The sequence below is a fragment of the Phaethon aethereus genome (genome assembly GCF_964289735.1).
Source record: "Phaethon aethereus genome assembly, chromosome: 14".
NCBI classification, from domain to species: Eukaryota; Metazoa; Chordata; class Aves; order Phaethontiformes; family Phaethontidae; genus Phaethon; species Phaethon aethereus.
This window is the reverse complement of record NC_138590.1, coordinates 10258213-10275125: the sequence shown is the minus strand read 5'-3', so window position 1 is coordinate 10275125 and position 16913 is coordinate 10258213.

Here is a 16913-nt window from a genome sequence, read left to right as displayed (position 1 = left end):
GGATTGGCTTTGTGATGGGCAGATTAGGTTTCATGCCAACACAGTTCTACTGGGGCAGGGAAAAAAAAATAATCATGAATGAAACAATGATTGATGTTCCCCCTTCATTGTACAAGAACTTTGATTGTCAGCTGATTTGTCCTTTGATTAAACATACCTTGGACATTAGGCCAAGGTGAGTGCCTGATTTTTTTAATTTACAAATTACCATACATATCAAAGACCTTTTAGCTCTTGTGCATTTCTCTCTCCCCCAAAAGGCAGGCTAGGGAGAGACATATATAAACAAAATCCTGAGGAAAATACCCTAGCAGCTCTCAAGGGCAGAGTGAAAGTCTGGACTTGTAAAAATACTTGGGCAATAGTCCAAGCAAAAGGCCTGATCTTTAGAACAACTAAACAAAGGAGAGCAGGATCTTGTCCCACATCAGTCTTTAGAGGACAGCGAGAATATGCAGAACCATGGTCCCAAAGCATTCAACATCAGAGGGTGTGAAGAATAGCCTCCTCCAAGAAATTTGGGAGTGCTGCCCAAGAACCCACTGCCAACTTAAAGGAGATGGAGGGAGAAAGGTAACCTAGATACAGACCAGTGATTGTCAACTTATTTTTAAACTTGCTCTACAATAACCAAAAGCTGAAATGCACCAAGCAGGAATGGGTGGCACTGGGGCTTGTGGCACTTGGTTGTGATTGCCTTAGCATGTTGTTCCATTCTCTCAGATAAGCTAAAAGATACTTTCTTAGCAAAAAGTTTGAGATCAAGTCAAGGATAATCAGTACAACCCACCAAATCCCACCTAAAATCAACCACTTTCTAGTGAAGGGATAAAGGCATATGCTTCACTCCACAAAACCCCACTGGCCATGACTGACAGATGTTCTAAACCCTGAGCTGAACAACAGAGAGAAGGGCCATACACAGCTAGGTCTGTTAAACTCATATTTACTGGTAACATGCGTGCTCAAAATACTGAGCCATTCACTTCCTTGGGAGTTTATTTTTTCCTTAGGAAAATTATCTGTTTCTGTGAATCCTATTAATTTTCCATTCAAGTTCCAGATTTTGCAACTTCCCTAATACACCTCCTTCTATAAACTAGAAAGGACCAGAATTACTAGCAAAAGTACAAGCATTGGTTTCCCTATCTGGTCCTTGCAATCTCTTCAGTTGTTGCCAGTGTACAGCTCTTATGACTGATTTAATTGATGCTCTTTGCTAATTGTTTTTATACAACCAAACCAAGATAGATCTGTAAAATGATAATAGCAGATGACAGGACCATTAGTGCTGCAGAGCCAGCTGCAGCCAAGCACTAGAGAGTACCAGACAATGTCTTTCATTTCACTTCACCACCACCACCTCAAGTCTTTCTTCACTCCTTCAGCTCCCCTCTAGCCCCTCTGGCACTACCAATGGGTGCAAAGGTCTCAGTGGCCATTTCAAGTGGCACATGAATACAAAGACTCAATTTGAAAGGATTTGGTGTTCTTGAAGCATGGGCAATGGCCAGTTCCCCTGCACCATGAGCTCTCAGGATCCTAGCCACTCTCAAGGTTTTTCCCACCCACTCACTTTCAGCATCAGGCAGTTTTCTCCACCAGGAGAAGTACATAGAGTGAAGCTGTCCCTTACAGTGGGTCTAACACAAGTTGGAAAAGACCTCGAGTGAGGGTCCCAGGAATGTCCTTTTCCCCTAGTCTGACCTACATCCAGCCCACCGACACATTGCCCTTCCTGACAAAAGGAGAAGGCAGGAAGGAAAGAAAGAAAGAAGGTAAATGGCACAGAATATCAATTGGGAGTGAAGAACTTCTTCAGGGAAGAACGGTTTTTGTGAGCAGAGGGTCTCCATGAGGCAAGTGGAAAGTTACTGGGAGCATTTTATGTCCCAGCATTATGCCACAGTGCAGAACGACTGCAGTGTCCCAAGAAGATTTAGATCTGACTCTATGCTGGTGCCACTGATGTCAGAACTGGGCTGGCATGTACAAATAAATAAGAAGCCATTGTGACATAGCAACAAAATACAGCAGCCTCTTTTCCATATTTATGCCTGCAAAATATTGCTCCGCAGGATCAGAGAGGATTTCTGTGCAATCCAGGCACCGGTGACAAGCCTCCTTTAAACTGCACTCAGAAATATATTTTTAGGAATAAGACCAAGCAACTTCCTCCTTGTTAAAAACTAAAATAAAAATGTAAAAATGTCTGATGGACTCGGAGTGAAGAAAAGTGAAACTGTTGATCAGCTCAACAGCTGGAAAAATGACTCCTGGTACAAATAAAATTTAAAAAACCTGTTAATATTTTAAAGACTGTGTGGCTGGAAAAACAGCAATTTTTTTTGTTACTGTTAGGGATTTAAAGTTGTTGGAGAATCAGATTTCCATAAAAACCTACATACTGTTTAATGCCACTGAAAGCCTAGAAAATTAACTTCTTAAATATTTAACATTTATAGATACTTACTCACTGGAGATCCAACAAACCTATAAAAGAGATTCAATAGCTACAGTGGGGATTTTATTAATTTCAACATCAGGGGGATGTGAGGAGGACTGAGAGCAACAACTTGGTGGTTTTTGTGTGGGTTTTTTTGTGTGGTTTTTTTTTTTTTTTTTTAAGAGAAAACCACTCTTGGCCTTGTCCCCAGAGAGCCTTTTGTTCCTACCACTGAACAACAGGGAAGAGCAGGCTATGAGAGAAAGTGTAGGAGACCTGAGAAACTGGGTTGTTGCTGCTGTTCCGCCTCTGACTGCCCTCATAACTCAAGCAAGTGTGTCAGATAGATGTGGTGCTTAAATGTGTCTCCTCATTCTGAATGTCCAGCCTAAGGGACAAAGCAGGCCTGTTTTTTCCAGACACCCACCTTTCTTTTCCGGCTAAAGCCAAGGGAAGCTGCAGTTGCTCTGAATCTCAGCTCAAGTACTCCAGGTCAAGCATTTAAGAGGAGAGGTCCACAAAAATCAGAGGCCACTTCTGAAAAGGACTTCTATTCCTTTCCAGATTATCACAGCAGCATATAAGATTTCCAGAGCATTTGTTTTTAGAATTTCAAGTCACCTCAAGCAAAGCTAAATGTCAGTTTTAATAGATTACAAAGTCTCTTCTCAACTCCAGTGCCAGCAGTCAGAAAAACTGTGAAGCAAAACTGCTATGGCCAGCACAACTCATCCCTCATTCCTTCAGATCAGTGCAGCAACGTTCTAACTTTACTATTAAGTACAGTTTTGGCTGCTTTCTTTAAAAGTGATAAACAGCTGATCCATTTGTGTCTAAGTCAATTATAGTAAAAAAAAAAAAATCATAAACACAACCTAGCAATGTTGAACTCCCACTTTCTTCATTTCTTGAAGAAACCAGAGAGAATTACAACAGACAAATAACACATTCTCTCTTAAATACCTCAACCAGCAGTTGAGTGCTACCTACTACTTTTCCTGGCTAGCACTTTACTCTGGTCAGAGATTCCAAGCAAAAGAGCCATCAGAAATAACACAGGAGTTTTTTTTCCTGTGCCATTTGTGCATGATTTATATTGATACTGATCACGCTAAAGCAAGAAGCAAGGCAGATTGACTTTCAGACACCACAACGGTTGCAGCACTGGCATTTATATAAAAATTACTTTTCTTCACTTTTGCACTGAGCAAATTTACTCTCGGCTCCACATCGCAAAAAATGAATGAAAAAAAAAGATGGAAGACTGATGCCAGCTTCACATGGATCATTTCCAGATTCCAGGCTCCATTTAACATTGCTTTGTCTTTGATCCTCATGTAAGTTCAAAAGTACATGTTTACATCAAGGTCATTACAGCTGACTCAATAATTCGGCAAGACAAAATGTTTGAAAAAAAATAAGTGGTTAAACTATTGAGGGTTTTGCTATCAGTTTATGTCATGCCATAAAGCAGAAAATGACCTTAAATATTGAAGGAAAGACATGCATGAGAGGTAAACCACAGGCAGCCAAAAGCACTGAGATTCTGGATAACAATTTACAGCAGCAAATACTCTTAAACTGTTTAACTTCTACATGGTTTCAGAGTAGGAGAAAGTCTAACTCTGCAGCAGGCAGACTTTAACCCTAGAAAAAAAAAACTGTTCAAAACCATGAGGCTCTTTCATCATCCCTCACTTGATTCCCCCCTCTCCTAGTTCTTTTCTATATGAATTATGGAAAGTTTGAGGGTTGTTTTTTCCAATCCCCTTCACTTGAACTTTGCAGGCTCTCTCATGGGCATAGATCTTCCAGTTTTGCTTGAAAATGAATTAACAGGTAAAAATTACAAACATCCTATAACAGCTTCCTTTCCACAGGGTTGTTACACTCCATGAGCTAGAGTAGACACATGTAAGTTGTCCCCCACTCCCACTGAGGTTTAAGTGACCTGCACTCAAAGGCAGCATTAAACCTTAACAAGGAACGGCGACTGTCTCTAACATATTTGGTGACAGAGCTTCTGAGCAACCCTTGCAAGACAACAATGACAGGGATAGCAATAACAAGAGTAATTAAGCGTACATTGTCCTGGAGGACAGAAACAGGCTAACACACTCTCTGCACATCCACCGTGGGGCTGCAGGGTGTTGATAGCTTGATATGCCACAGCCACAACATATGGCAGCCAGAGCTCAGATTGCCATAGCTCCATCACCCCTGCAGCGGAGACACCAGGGTCTTGATAGGAAGGACCTTAGAGCCATCTTCTCTACTTGGCATCAATCACGCAGGCAAGAGCAAATGGATGCATGATGGTACAGACCTTTCACCAGGTAACTTCAAGCACAGAAACATCACAAGCAGTAATGAAGGTATGCATTTATCCGGTTTCAAAGTATTTCACAGCCCTGGAAACTAAAGACATGAGCTCTCTTCCATAACAGTGTAGTCACCTTGTGGGACACTTGCTTCTGTGGCTACGTGGGGAGAACATGACTCATTTCAGTAAAATACAGCACTGTGCTTGCATCACACTGGCAATCTCTGTGGGGTGTGACCTGTGTGCACACATGTGCTTCTCTATCGTGGGAAGAAAAGAATACAAAACCCCTCTGTTTCAATTCTGATCAGATTTCCAAGAGCTGGGGAAAGGGAAAATAGAGCACAGGTTTGAGAGCTGGCAGAACAATTCAACGATTCATCAGAAACGACACAAGTACCTCAAGAATGGAGTTTTCTCCAGTAAGAATGGCTGTTTTGCCAAAAACCTAGCTATGTACTAAAAACTCCTCCAGCCGCAGGTTTAACCCAGACTTATCAACACACCATGGTAATAGCCTAACCTTTTCCCCATCTCTCATCCTCTGAGGCATATCCCTTCCACAGTCCTTATCTCTCTACTAGTTTTAACATTTCCTTGAGACAGAGACTTTAACATTTCCCTAAAGCCAGACTTACCCCCATGCTCCATACCTGAATCCAGTCCCAAATGCCTCTCCAATGCAGTGGGTGACTTGACTCCTACTCATGCTCTGAGCTGAACCTCACTACCTTGGATGAGATCCTTCCTCCTACTCCAGTCCCTGATCAGCCCAGCTTTAACCTCTAGAGATCCACCATGCAGATGTGCTCCCTCTTTCCCTGTGTTACTGTCACTGAAAGAATGCATTGTCATGGTGAAGTTACTGTTATGGCTTTGGAGCTTTCTAGATCTGATGACAAGACTCACTGACTGCACCAAGCTCCCAATGAATTTCTGTCTTGTATATCACATTACTTAAATAAAACAAGGAACCAGCAGCTACAACTACCCAAGCCCCTTTATATCAACTCTTGAAATGCTGCTGAGAAAAGTTACATTACAACCTAATCCAGCGGGACTCTTACCTCAGGCCACACTCAGCTCCCACCTCAAGTAGAGTCACATTTGGCCATCTGATTTACCAGCAACTCCCCTGTGCCGATACCTATCCATCTGTTTGATAGACAGGTGCCAACCATATAAGTTACCTCCACCTAATTCTATTAAACCCATTGACCAGCACACTCCATTGGACAGGAATTTATCGCAAGTGACTTTGCAGGTCACATCCCTGCAGTTCACCCCCATCTCTGCAGTTCACCCCCATCTCTGCATGCGCACAAATGCTGATGCTCTGATGGAGAATAGCAATTACCAGAACATGTGAGATGCGGCAGGAAAGCAGCTTGCAAAGAGTGTGGCCACCCTGGCAGCACCTACAAAAACTCCTATTAGGTGGAGATTTAAAGTCAGCCAGGTCTTGTGTCATCTTTCATCAGTCTTCTTGGCTTTCCCTCTCTGCGAGCGAATGATGAATATGACCTTCTTTGTATGAGTTCTTGCGATGAAGCACTGTTTGCATAAGGCCCTTATTTATTTTTTTCCTGCGGCTTGTTGACTTTTATAAGACATTCATAAATTTGTTCTGAGTGCCAGTGAGATACTTAATGGTGCTAAAGGGAAGGTATTAAGGATAGTCGACTCATGTTAGAACAAGCCACTTGAAAGTAGCTATAAATATTTGTCTGGATTTCATTTTGCTAACAAACAGTTTCTTTTCTTTTTCTCCCCCCACCACTCCCCTTAAAGAGTTGATTTCATAAACAACAGAAGATTTTTCACATTAATATGAAAGTGCATGTCTGGGTTTGTTTTTTAATAGAAACTTTCCTATTGGGGACATTCAAGTCCTTGTATTCTGTCTGCATGAAACGGGCTCCCTTTTCAGGAAAACTTTGGCAGCTTAAGACCTCCAGGGTGAGCTCATGTTCTTTTGCGCTCCCTCAAACTCATCTCTGCTCTTTCATTGCTCTGGCAAAGAGTTTAGGCTAGACTTAGGGACTGCAGTGTCCTAGAACTAAGCCAGTAGCTACACATTCCTCCTCATTTTGCTCATAGGCACACTGGAGGTTTTTTGGATTCCTTCAGGACTGTAGCCACTGGCCACATAATTTGGAAACTCCACCCTCTGGTCCTATTGCTCTAAGGTCACATTGACACAGACAGATGCAGAATATTGTGATCTTATTGTCTTTGGTACCAAAGTCCCTCTCACTGGGAACTCCGACTGGTAATTGGGGGCTACCTCCCATGTGCGGTCACCCTCCAGATCTGTCAGCCCCAGGGCAGCAGAGACAGCTTTTTGCACAAGAATATTCAAAAGCTACTTCTTGGAATCAGTGATGAGGACTTGTCTCTGCCTCTGGCTTTGGACAGACAGAGTCCTTTTCTTCCCAGAATAGTCTCTGCATGCATTTCGGCCCTGAAAGATCCAAAATTGTGTTGGGATGCAGTGGTTCGAGAACCTCCAAATAGCTACTGCTGGGACTAATGAACAGATAGCTCAGTGCTCAGGCAAGGAAAGGACAAGGGGGTGCCCAGGGGAGCCAGGTGAGGAGGATAGGAAGCCCCCTCTTAGAACAGCAATTAGGGGACCAAGAGGGGTAGAAGAGCAGGGTTTGGGAGGGTGTTCTGTTCATTTGTTTTAACTGTGTGGCAAGAATGAGTTGTCAATGCTGCTTTTTTTTTCCCCCTGATTCATTGTCTTGGTGCTTTCAACAACCATAGCTCATTTACAGTAGTCCTGAAAGTACCACCAAGGAAATCTTGAACACTGTCATCTAACACAACTCTCATAAGAGTCAGCCGTGAGCTTTAGCTATAGAAAGACTATCAGCTTTGGCCCAAGCTAGCAAACTGACTAACATTTTCAGCTTAAAGTCTTCTTCTTTACATAAAACTTTTATCTTCCATAAAAACTTTTATCTTCTTTAAATAAAACTTCTAAAAATATTCAAAACTTACATCCCCCAGCAAACTTCCGCAGACAGCAGGAGAAAGAGGGAAATAAATTTTCTAATACAGATCTCAATACTGCCTCCATTGTTTTTTCTGGATGCTTTTGGATTTCCTGGGTATGTGCACAGCTACATCCCAGTACTTTCTGTTATAACACATCATTGTGTCACAAACAAACCCCAAGCCTCCAGCACAGTCATGGCAGAGACCTGGCAGATGGTCCAGATCAGCAGAGGTAAGAGTAAACTACCTGGTAAGGTACCTGCCTGAGGAAAGGATGCAATTACATGTCAACATGTAGCTCGCTGCTTCTGTTGTTCTCCCTCCTCCCTTTTTTTCAAAAATGCACATATATCATTCAGCCAGGTTTTCCAGTCCATGCAAATGCTAATTGCCACAGTTTGAAACATTCTGTACCCCACTAGAATTAAATGGCAAACCAGTAGTTCTGATGATATCATGGTGAATGATTTATCCAGGGATAGATTACATTCCTGCAGTGTGCTTACGCAATGAGGCACACTGGGGAGAACGTTTGAGTGATTAGTTTGCCTATAGTGTGGGCTACAGTCAAAGGTTAATGACCTTGAGCACCCAAGAAGTTCCATTAATGCCTTGAAATGGACTACCTAGAAGGCCTGACGGCTATTATTAAATTGAACATTAACACAAGGAATACTATTTCATTCCTTTGCAAGGCTTTGTAAATGTGAGTAGAGTACTTCTCACATCCAAAGCACTCTAGCCACGTTTCTAAAATAGCAAGTACCTGAAGAACTATTTATTCAGAGATAGGCCCCAACTGCAATATGGATGCACCATCACCACAGGTTTGGGCTGTTTTAGAGAACAATGTTTGGGTCAAAAGTCTTAGAAGCTGTGGTTTCTGGTGCTATGAGGATACAGGCAATGTGCAGTTCTATACCACCTCCTCTATTTCTTGAGCCTCCACTCCCACCAAAATGCCCGAAAGCCTGAAATAAGCAGAGTGAAGAAGAAAATATCCTTCAGAGCACTCCTGGGGAAGGCAAAGGAGTGCTGGGACTCCCTGAATTAACTTGCCAACTTTAGCATTACTAACAACTACAGGGACAAACCTGTTCCATCCACCACAGATTTTGCCATGTGGACTCATTGCTCTGCTGCATCCTTGTCACACTGTTTGTGAGAGGAAAAAGTGTACGCTGGCAAGAACCAAGAACTAGTTCAACAGATGATTTATTAAAATGCTCTGTAGAAAGGCTCTCCTATAAATCCATCCAAGCAACCCATCAATACTTCCAACTAATGCCACCAACAGTCATATTCCTCAACGCCCTCAGAGGAGTGCAGAGAGAAGCAGTCAGCTCATTCAGGGGCCAGAAACAGCCCTCTTAAGAGATGGCAGTAGCAAAAGCGGAGCTAAGAAGAAACCTCCAAGGACAATGACTTGCACAGGAACCACCCACTCCCTCAGTGCCCTTGAAGTCATACACCCATGTTGCTCTTCCTCTAATTGCCCAGTCCCATCTTCTTCCTCCGCTGAAGGCTGATGCAAGGCCTTTTCTTTATAGGCTATCTATCCATTTTTAGTTCATTTAAAAGACCTTAACCTACAACACCTCCTCAGCCAGGACCAGTTGTGATGCAACAAGGCAGGAGTGTGCTACAGTACAGCCAGCCCAGGTTTGCTCTTCTGAGGCTGCCCATCCCAGCTATAACTCCCTGCCAAGACAAATTGGATTAAGCTCAGGTCAGATTATGTGAGAACTGGGCTGCAGGGACTTTTCATTCTAGCCTTTCTTCAGTAAAGGACTCCACAGGCTCAGCATGACAACAAGAGAAGAGAGAACCATGAAGAGAGAACTGGACTCCCAGGGAAAAGAACAAAGAGAGGTAAGATGCAAGGTAAATAAAAAGGCACAAGGGCTTAGTTGTGACTTCAGAGAAAGTGGAAGGCAAGGGGTCAAACTTCACACTAATAAACCTTGTGTCAGCAAACCCTGAAAGTCTGCAACCAGCCCTGCAGCATGAGTGGTCAAGCCTAGACTATCTTCATCTTTTAAAATAAGGATGAAGAAAGTGACAAAGAAGTGACAGTTCCACCTTCAGATTCCAGGCGGTTTGCTATACTGCAGGTCTGACCTGAAAATGAGGGTTTGCTCTGGAATGTCCCCACAGCATCATTTTAACTCTAAGAAACAGCAATTGTGAAAATGTGGACCTGCTCCCTGACCCACCACAGCATGGACATACAAGCTAGCTTTAAATACAGGCGCCTCTGTTAAGAGTGTGACTATCCACAGTCTGAAATTATTAAGCATTTACTTAAATACTTTCCTGGATCAGGAAAAGTATTGTCATGGGTGTCCTCTAGCTACACAATTAATTGAAGTATTACCTGATTCTGTCAATGTTATTGGGATTGTGTTATTGACAGAATGGTAAACATCATGCAGCAAGTAATACAAGTGTAGAAATTATGAAGACTAATATATAAAATAAATTGAATGTCCATGTCTTGTATAGTGTATATATATAGCATACAGAAGAGGGTGGTTTATATCTCTGTCCTCAATGGCTAATAGGAAAATAGTAAGCCTGGTTTGGGTGTTCTGGCAACTAGAAGCATAGCATGATTGCCATTTAATGCATTTACTTCTTCACTTGGAAAGACAATTCAAAATCTTGGTGTGTTAAGATTGAAAAGGCATCATAGAAAAAGGTGCTTTCTTCAAACCCTGAACAACCAGCTCTAGTCTGATAAAGAAAACTGATCTCCATAGCACAAGTCTGTCTTCCTTACTGCATCCCTCTAGAGCAGGGGATCCCCAAAACCACTCAGAGCTTCTGCATACAGCCTACAGGGAGATAATTTTCTTTCCATTATTGGCACAATACTGCATTACAATCACATACACCTAGAGTTACTGCAGTACAAATTAACTTTGTTATACTGTTACCAGGAAGATCTGCTGCCACTGAAAAACCCCATGAACAAAACTGTGGGGACCCCTCTTTTTCAAGCTTCTGTCCAGAAAGTTTGCACTCCTTTTTCCTCCTGCTACAGAGTTCAAATACAAATTTTGCAGGATTTGGGGAAGGTAAGGTCAGCTCTTGCAGACAACAAACTAGCTCGAGCACACAACAAACTAATTAATAATCACAGCAAAAGAAAGACCATAGCTGTGTTCCCATTCTCTCAGTATGAGAGATCAGTGATTGAGAACTCCTGCCTCCTGAAAAAGTCTCTTTTGTCTCCCAGTCTAGTTTGTATTTGTTTAAGCCTGAGACAGGCAAACAGGACACAAGCCCCCAGGAATCCATAACCACCCCGATGCTTCAGGGTTGCAAGGCATCTCCACCACCATCTGTTTTCAGTCACTCCGAAACGAGTTCTGAAGAGTCAATTGTTTTCTTCTAGGAAAAATAAACATGCAAGCTGCTATTCTCCTGATTTCCAGCAATTTTCTGCTGTGGGTAAATGTAGCTTCAGATTTTAGAACTAAGTCTCATTCTCATCCAAAGTATTTTGCAATATAATTACCTCATTTTTACTGACTTGGATAACTGCTGCCTTTAAAAAAAAAAGTGTGTAAAGTCTGCAAGACTAATTCCTCCTCCTGCCCCTTAGTTATAAAATCTTGGAACAATTGATAGTGATTAATCTCACTTGATATTTCTTTGGTTCTCTATTTGTTGATTTAAAGGCATTTTATGACTGATTGTTTTCAGTTGCTTGGACAGCTGTCAGACCTGTACTGTGGTTTGATTTGGCTTCCAGAGAATAAAATTATTATTTTTCTTATTTTTACAGCTCTAACACTTAGTGGCTGATGGAGGTGGCTCTTCAAAACCATGTATGTGAAACCAAAACTACCTCCAGATTGGGAGAAGATTGCCTAGAGATTCTGCGGGCAGATTACACAAGCAAGATGTGGAAGGCAATAATACAGCCTCTTTTTTATTTTATTACTAGTTTTTAAGATGCCCAGCTTGCACATTGAATGCACATACTCTCAAATACAGTGGCAAAAATCCATCCCTAGGTGTAATATCAGAGGCTTTACAGGAATGACTTTGGCCTTTGGAGCAGTACTGGCAGGGCTGGTGGGGGGCTGCATTTTTTGCTTGTTTTGGGGTCTGGAGCAGTGTCCTCATCCCTGCATGCCTGGAAAAGGCTATGCTCAATGGAAGGAGCATGAAACAGCGTCCAAGACTCCAGACCACAAAATAAGGACAAAATGAGACATAAAAGAGTTAGCAGACCTCAAGAAAGAAGGGTGTTAATACTGAACTGCTCAATATCCATCAGCTTCACCTCCCATCTTCAACCTCCTGACTGTCTTTAACAGTGACCTACACCCTTTGTCTCTGAACCATACTTACCCTCAATTTTAGCCTGTTTTCATCTCTGCATGCTCCTTTTACTTGCATCTCACAGCTGTGTCCTCCATGTCCACCCGCTCTTTCATGGCTCTTCACTTTTCTCATGTCCACCTACAAGCATGACCAAGATCACTTGTATGTCATCCCTGGCTCACTCTCATGTCTCTTTCTGATTCCAAACTAAAACCTCACCAGCCACTATCTCAAACAAATTACAGGGAAAGACCAATCATCTGTCAAAGTTCCTCCTCCAAAATATGCAGAATAAAGCTTCACTAAAGCAGAAATCTGATATTAGACAGTTCTTTCACATACAACACTCACAAGTTCTCCTTACTTTCAGAAAGTATATGAAAATCACCTTTTTTCTGGAACTTCAGGGCTCTGCATGATCACAACTGCTTTTCTCTATGACCTGCTGTGCTTTAAAGCAGAACTTACATGTGAGCTTAAGTGTATGAAGAGAGCAACTGATTGCTATTGAATATAGTTCGCTAAAATTCAAGCACTTTTGCACAAAAGAAATAATGCTCTTATTGCCATGGCGTCTTACTGGACAGATTATGTGACCTGCTTAACATATCTTCTTGTTTGTCCCTGTCCAATTAATAAACACTACAAGGAGATTGATTTGAGGCAAGCACTAGATGGTGGTGGCTTAGGGAGTCACAGCCCAGGGTCCACATTCACTTTCTCCTCCTTTTTCATAATCTGTTGCTTCCACTGCCCAAAGTTAGCAGCACATGAAAACAGAACAAGTGCTCAGTGAAATGAGGGATGGGAATTGTTATTTTGCATGCCCCCACTGCCTACAAAGGAAGGTGCCTCCAGCTCTTTCCACAGCCTGAAATACTCTCTCCTTCCACTGTCCACATTACTTCTTAGTCTGCCTCCGCTGCCATTCCTAGTTGGCTGTATTACTGCCAGCTCTTAAAAACACACAAAAAACCCCAACCAACAAACCCACACAACTCTTCTTCAGTTGCCAGATCATTATTCACCCTTTCAGCCCATTCTGAAGCATCTTAAATTATTTAGATGAGATGCCTCTCTGGTTCTCTTCTTGAGCCTACAGACCTGCTACTCTTTTCAAGCTTCACACTTATATTTTTCTTGGATTTTTACTTTTCCTCTTCTAGTCCCCTCCTCCACAACACACTGCAAGCCCCAAGAGACTGTTTATAACAATAGACTTGAGCTTGGTTTTACTAAATCACTCCTACTGATATCTTTGCTTCTTTGCTTTCTAAACCATGGCCATAAATTTTTGGGAAAACAGCACAACAATTTTATCTTCATGTCTATACCCTCATCGGCTTCTCTAATACCCTCCAAATATGGCCTATCAAATCCACCAGGCCACGTTCAACCATGCACAACACCCAGGTCTAGCACTACAGACTACGGTGAATTTTCCTCCACCCTTGCTCACATACAGATCTTTCAACCCCATTGAAAGATCTGGGAGTTCCTTCCCCAGTTCCCCAAATCCCATTGTGTTCCTTTCCCCTCCATCCCCTGTCATCATCTTAGGGTACCATCTTCCACAGACGTGTGTCGCTGCTGCAGTAGTGCTGTCTTCTTCCAAGCCACTTGGATGCAGGATGGATTGAGACCATCCTTGATCACATCACCACAGTGTTCCCATCCCTTCTGCATTCCGCCACTCTGGCCTCATTTCTATCATCTGATTCCTCTTTATCCACATTGCCTTTTCTCATACCCATTCACGTCACACATTTAAGAAGGTGACAAAGAATGTCAAATGTTTTTATAATCCAGCTCAACCACATTTGCTGCTTCAACCACCAGCTTAGTTCACTGTTCTCCTTTTAAACAAACACAAACAACTCCAGAAGATCTAGTAACAACGGAAACAGGCGGGCAGCAGAGCAGTACACGCTGAAACTCAGCATGGTCCCCCATTAGGGGGAAAATTTCAAGTGCTTTAATCATGACAAACGGCACCACAATGAGTCAGTGGATATGACGGGTCAGCCTCTTTGCTGGTGCAGCGCCAACAGCTTCCACAGGGGTTCATCAGGCATGAATTGGCCCCATATGTGAAAACCCGCTACAATTTGCCCAGTTTCTCCCATCCCTGTGGAGCAAAGTCTCCATATGTGAGATCCCACAGAGCTGTCAGCCAATGTCACATTTCAATAACAGCAAAAACAACCAGGGCTGCATAAACCAGCAAAGCAATCCCATTGCTCATAAACTGGCAAGTGACCTACGTTGGCAATGTTTTTGTTGATCATAACCCTTTCTATGGAACAAAACATAGGAACTATCACGCCAGAACAGACTCAGTGATCCATCTTCTCCTTGTATCCTGTCTCCAGCAGAGGCCAACGTTGATGCTTTGACAAAAGATTAAAAAAGGAAATACGAAGCCTGCAAGGCACCTGGGTCAGTTGTGCAATATTTTGCCCTTGACCCAGGGCAAAACTCCACTACTGTTATATACAACTGTGCAATATTACACCATGTTATCCCAAATATGAAAGACTGCCAGGTGCTGTCATAAAGAAATATATGTCAAAGTCAGAGGACTGTCCTTTCTTCTTCTCTTCCTTTTTATTTTAGCTTAATATAACTGCACATCCTCTTAAGATCAAATCTTTGCCTTCTCAATAGATTGGACTTTATGAATTAACTCAACTTTGTGACAAAAGCACTATTATTTTTCTTACTTATGTTAATGGCTTCTCTTACAGAAGAGTAGTTTCATGAGATTCTTTCTTGAACCTTTCCCTGTTTCACAGGGCTCCATTCCCTTTCCTTGCCTTATTCAAAACCAAGTTAATGTTGGTCTATTTGATCTCTTTTTAGAGAGATTCTCTCACCCCAAACTTTACAGTTTCATTCTTTTCTACTGTTATGCCACATTGTCTTGGACAAGCTTTATATAGTTCAGCCTCAAAAATATTTAGCTCTACCCTAAACCAAAATTGCATTCTCAGTTCCTACAATGTAAACCAATAATCAGGTGAAAATAATATATAAAACAAACCCTGAAACAATATCTTCTGGCCTGTTGTATCTGAAGTAGAGTTTAAGGAAGTTGGCTCCGATGATACTGATGGCTATACAATGAACCATATTCTTTCTAAATTGCTGATGTTTATTTTAAGTACAAACTGTGCTTCATTTCCAAAGTGGAGATCATGATCAGGGGACCGTCTTATCTGCATGCCTTTTCATCACAAAATGAATGATTTTGCAAATATTAAATCAAAAAAAACACAATTTGATCTATTATTTCGTCGATTTTTCATATCTCTGAAACAAGTACTGTTTAAATGCTTTGCCTGTGAGCCTGGTAGAGCATGCCAACATGAGAAACTTCTAAATCAATTTAAAAAAGAAAAGTATAGACACTTTTTTTTTAAGCTACTAAAAATAAAAACATTTGCCTTGCTCAATTTATATATTATTAATACTCATAGCATCTTCTGATTACAGAGCCTGAATTATAGAGGGGAAAACGCTTGCATCCATCCCCAAGCTAAATATTTTCTGAAGTACCAACTGCCAGGTCTGGCAGCCCTGCCACCCTTGTTAGGTGATAAATTAATGCTCGCACTCCCACCGTGCGCCGTGCCAAGCCAGGCAGAGCTCAGGCTGCCAAAGCCTCGCGTTGTCCAAACTGCACCCACCCTCTAGTGGGACGAGGAAAAAGTGCTTCTCCGGGCTGCTCCGGCAGCCCCGCTCTCATGGCTGCGGTTCTCTCCTATATGTGCTTTATCCTGCAGCACAGGACAATTTGTTCTAATATTGAAATAACGTTCTCATAGGATAAGCATGCTAAATTCCCCCCTCCCCCCTTTGCTTCTCTCTACCCTCCACACATCATCTGCTAGATACGCACTAATGAGGCACGTTAGCTCTAAGAGAAGATTACAGCCCTGATGAGTTTCACCGAGAAACTTCATAGGCCATCATTTCTTTCCAGCTTCGCCTTGCACTCTTCAAAGTCGCGGCCATTTTAGCCACAGTTTCACAGGTAACTAAGCAATGATTTAGTGGCTCTAACTATCATTACACCTTTCTTTTGCTATAAAGAAAAAACAAACACACAAACAAACAAAATACTTAGAAAAAAAATAAACCCAGCCCATTTTCCTCTGTGTATTAGACAGAGCAATACAAGTGGCTATAAAAAGTAGAAAAGTGGAATATTGTTGCTAAACAACGATCTGTGAAAAGGCAGCAGAGCTGTAAACAGGTTTCAAACCACGACCTAGGTCGGCTGTACAAAATACAAGGGAGCAGCCCTTCAGGCAAACCACTCTTGAAAGTGTTTGCAGCCACTGAAGGCCAGATCCTGCTTCCCACAGCCAAAGAGGAGACAGAGCAGAATGCTCTGCAAGGGACAGGCAAGCAGGACCAGGATGAGGGCAGGGCAGCACCCCCGGATAGGGATGCAGCACCACCAGTACCTGGGCAAGAGCAGAGCAGGTCCAGTGGCCACAACCAGAGTCAGCCACAGTCCAGATCCCAGGCAATTCCAAATCAAGCCAAAAGGTCAAGGCACAAGGCTGAGCATAACAGCTCCATAGCACCTAGGCTGAGCCTAAATGCAGATCAGAACCAGCATAAGTGGGGGCCCAGATGGAGCTGCTCAGGGCAGTCAGAACCTGCTAGCACCCCCTGGGGCCTGGCAAACTGCTATATAAACCCAGCCTAACGATCCCTAGTAAATTTAGGTGCGTCAAATTAGGTCCAAAACAAATAAGTAAAGACTTACAGTAAAGATGCAAAGTGAAGAAC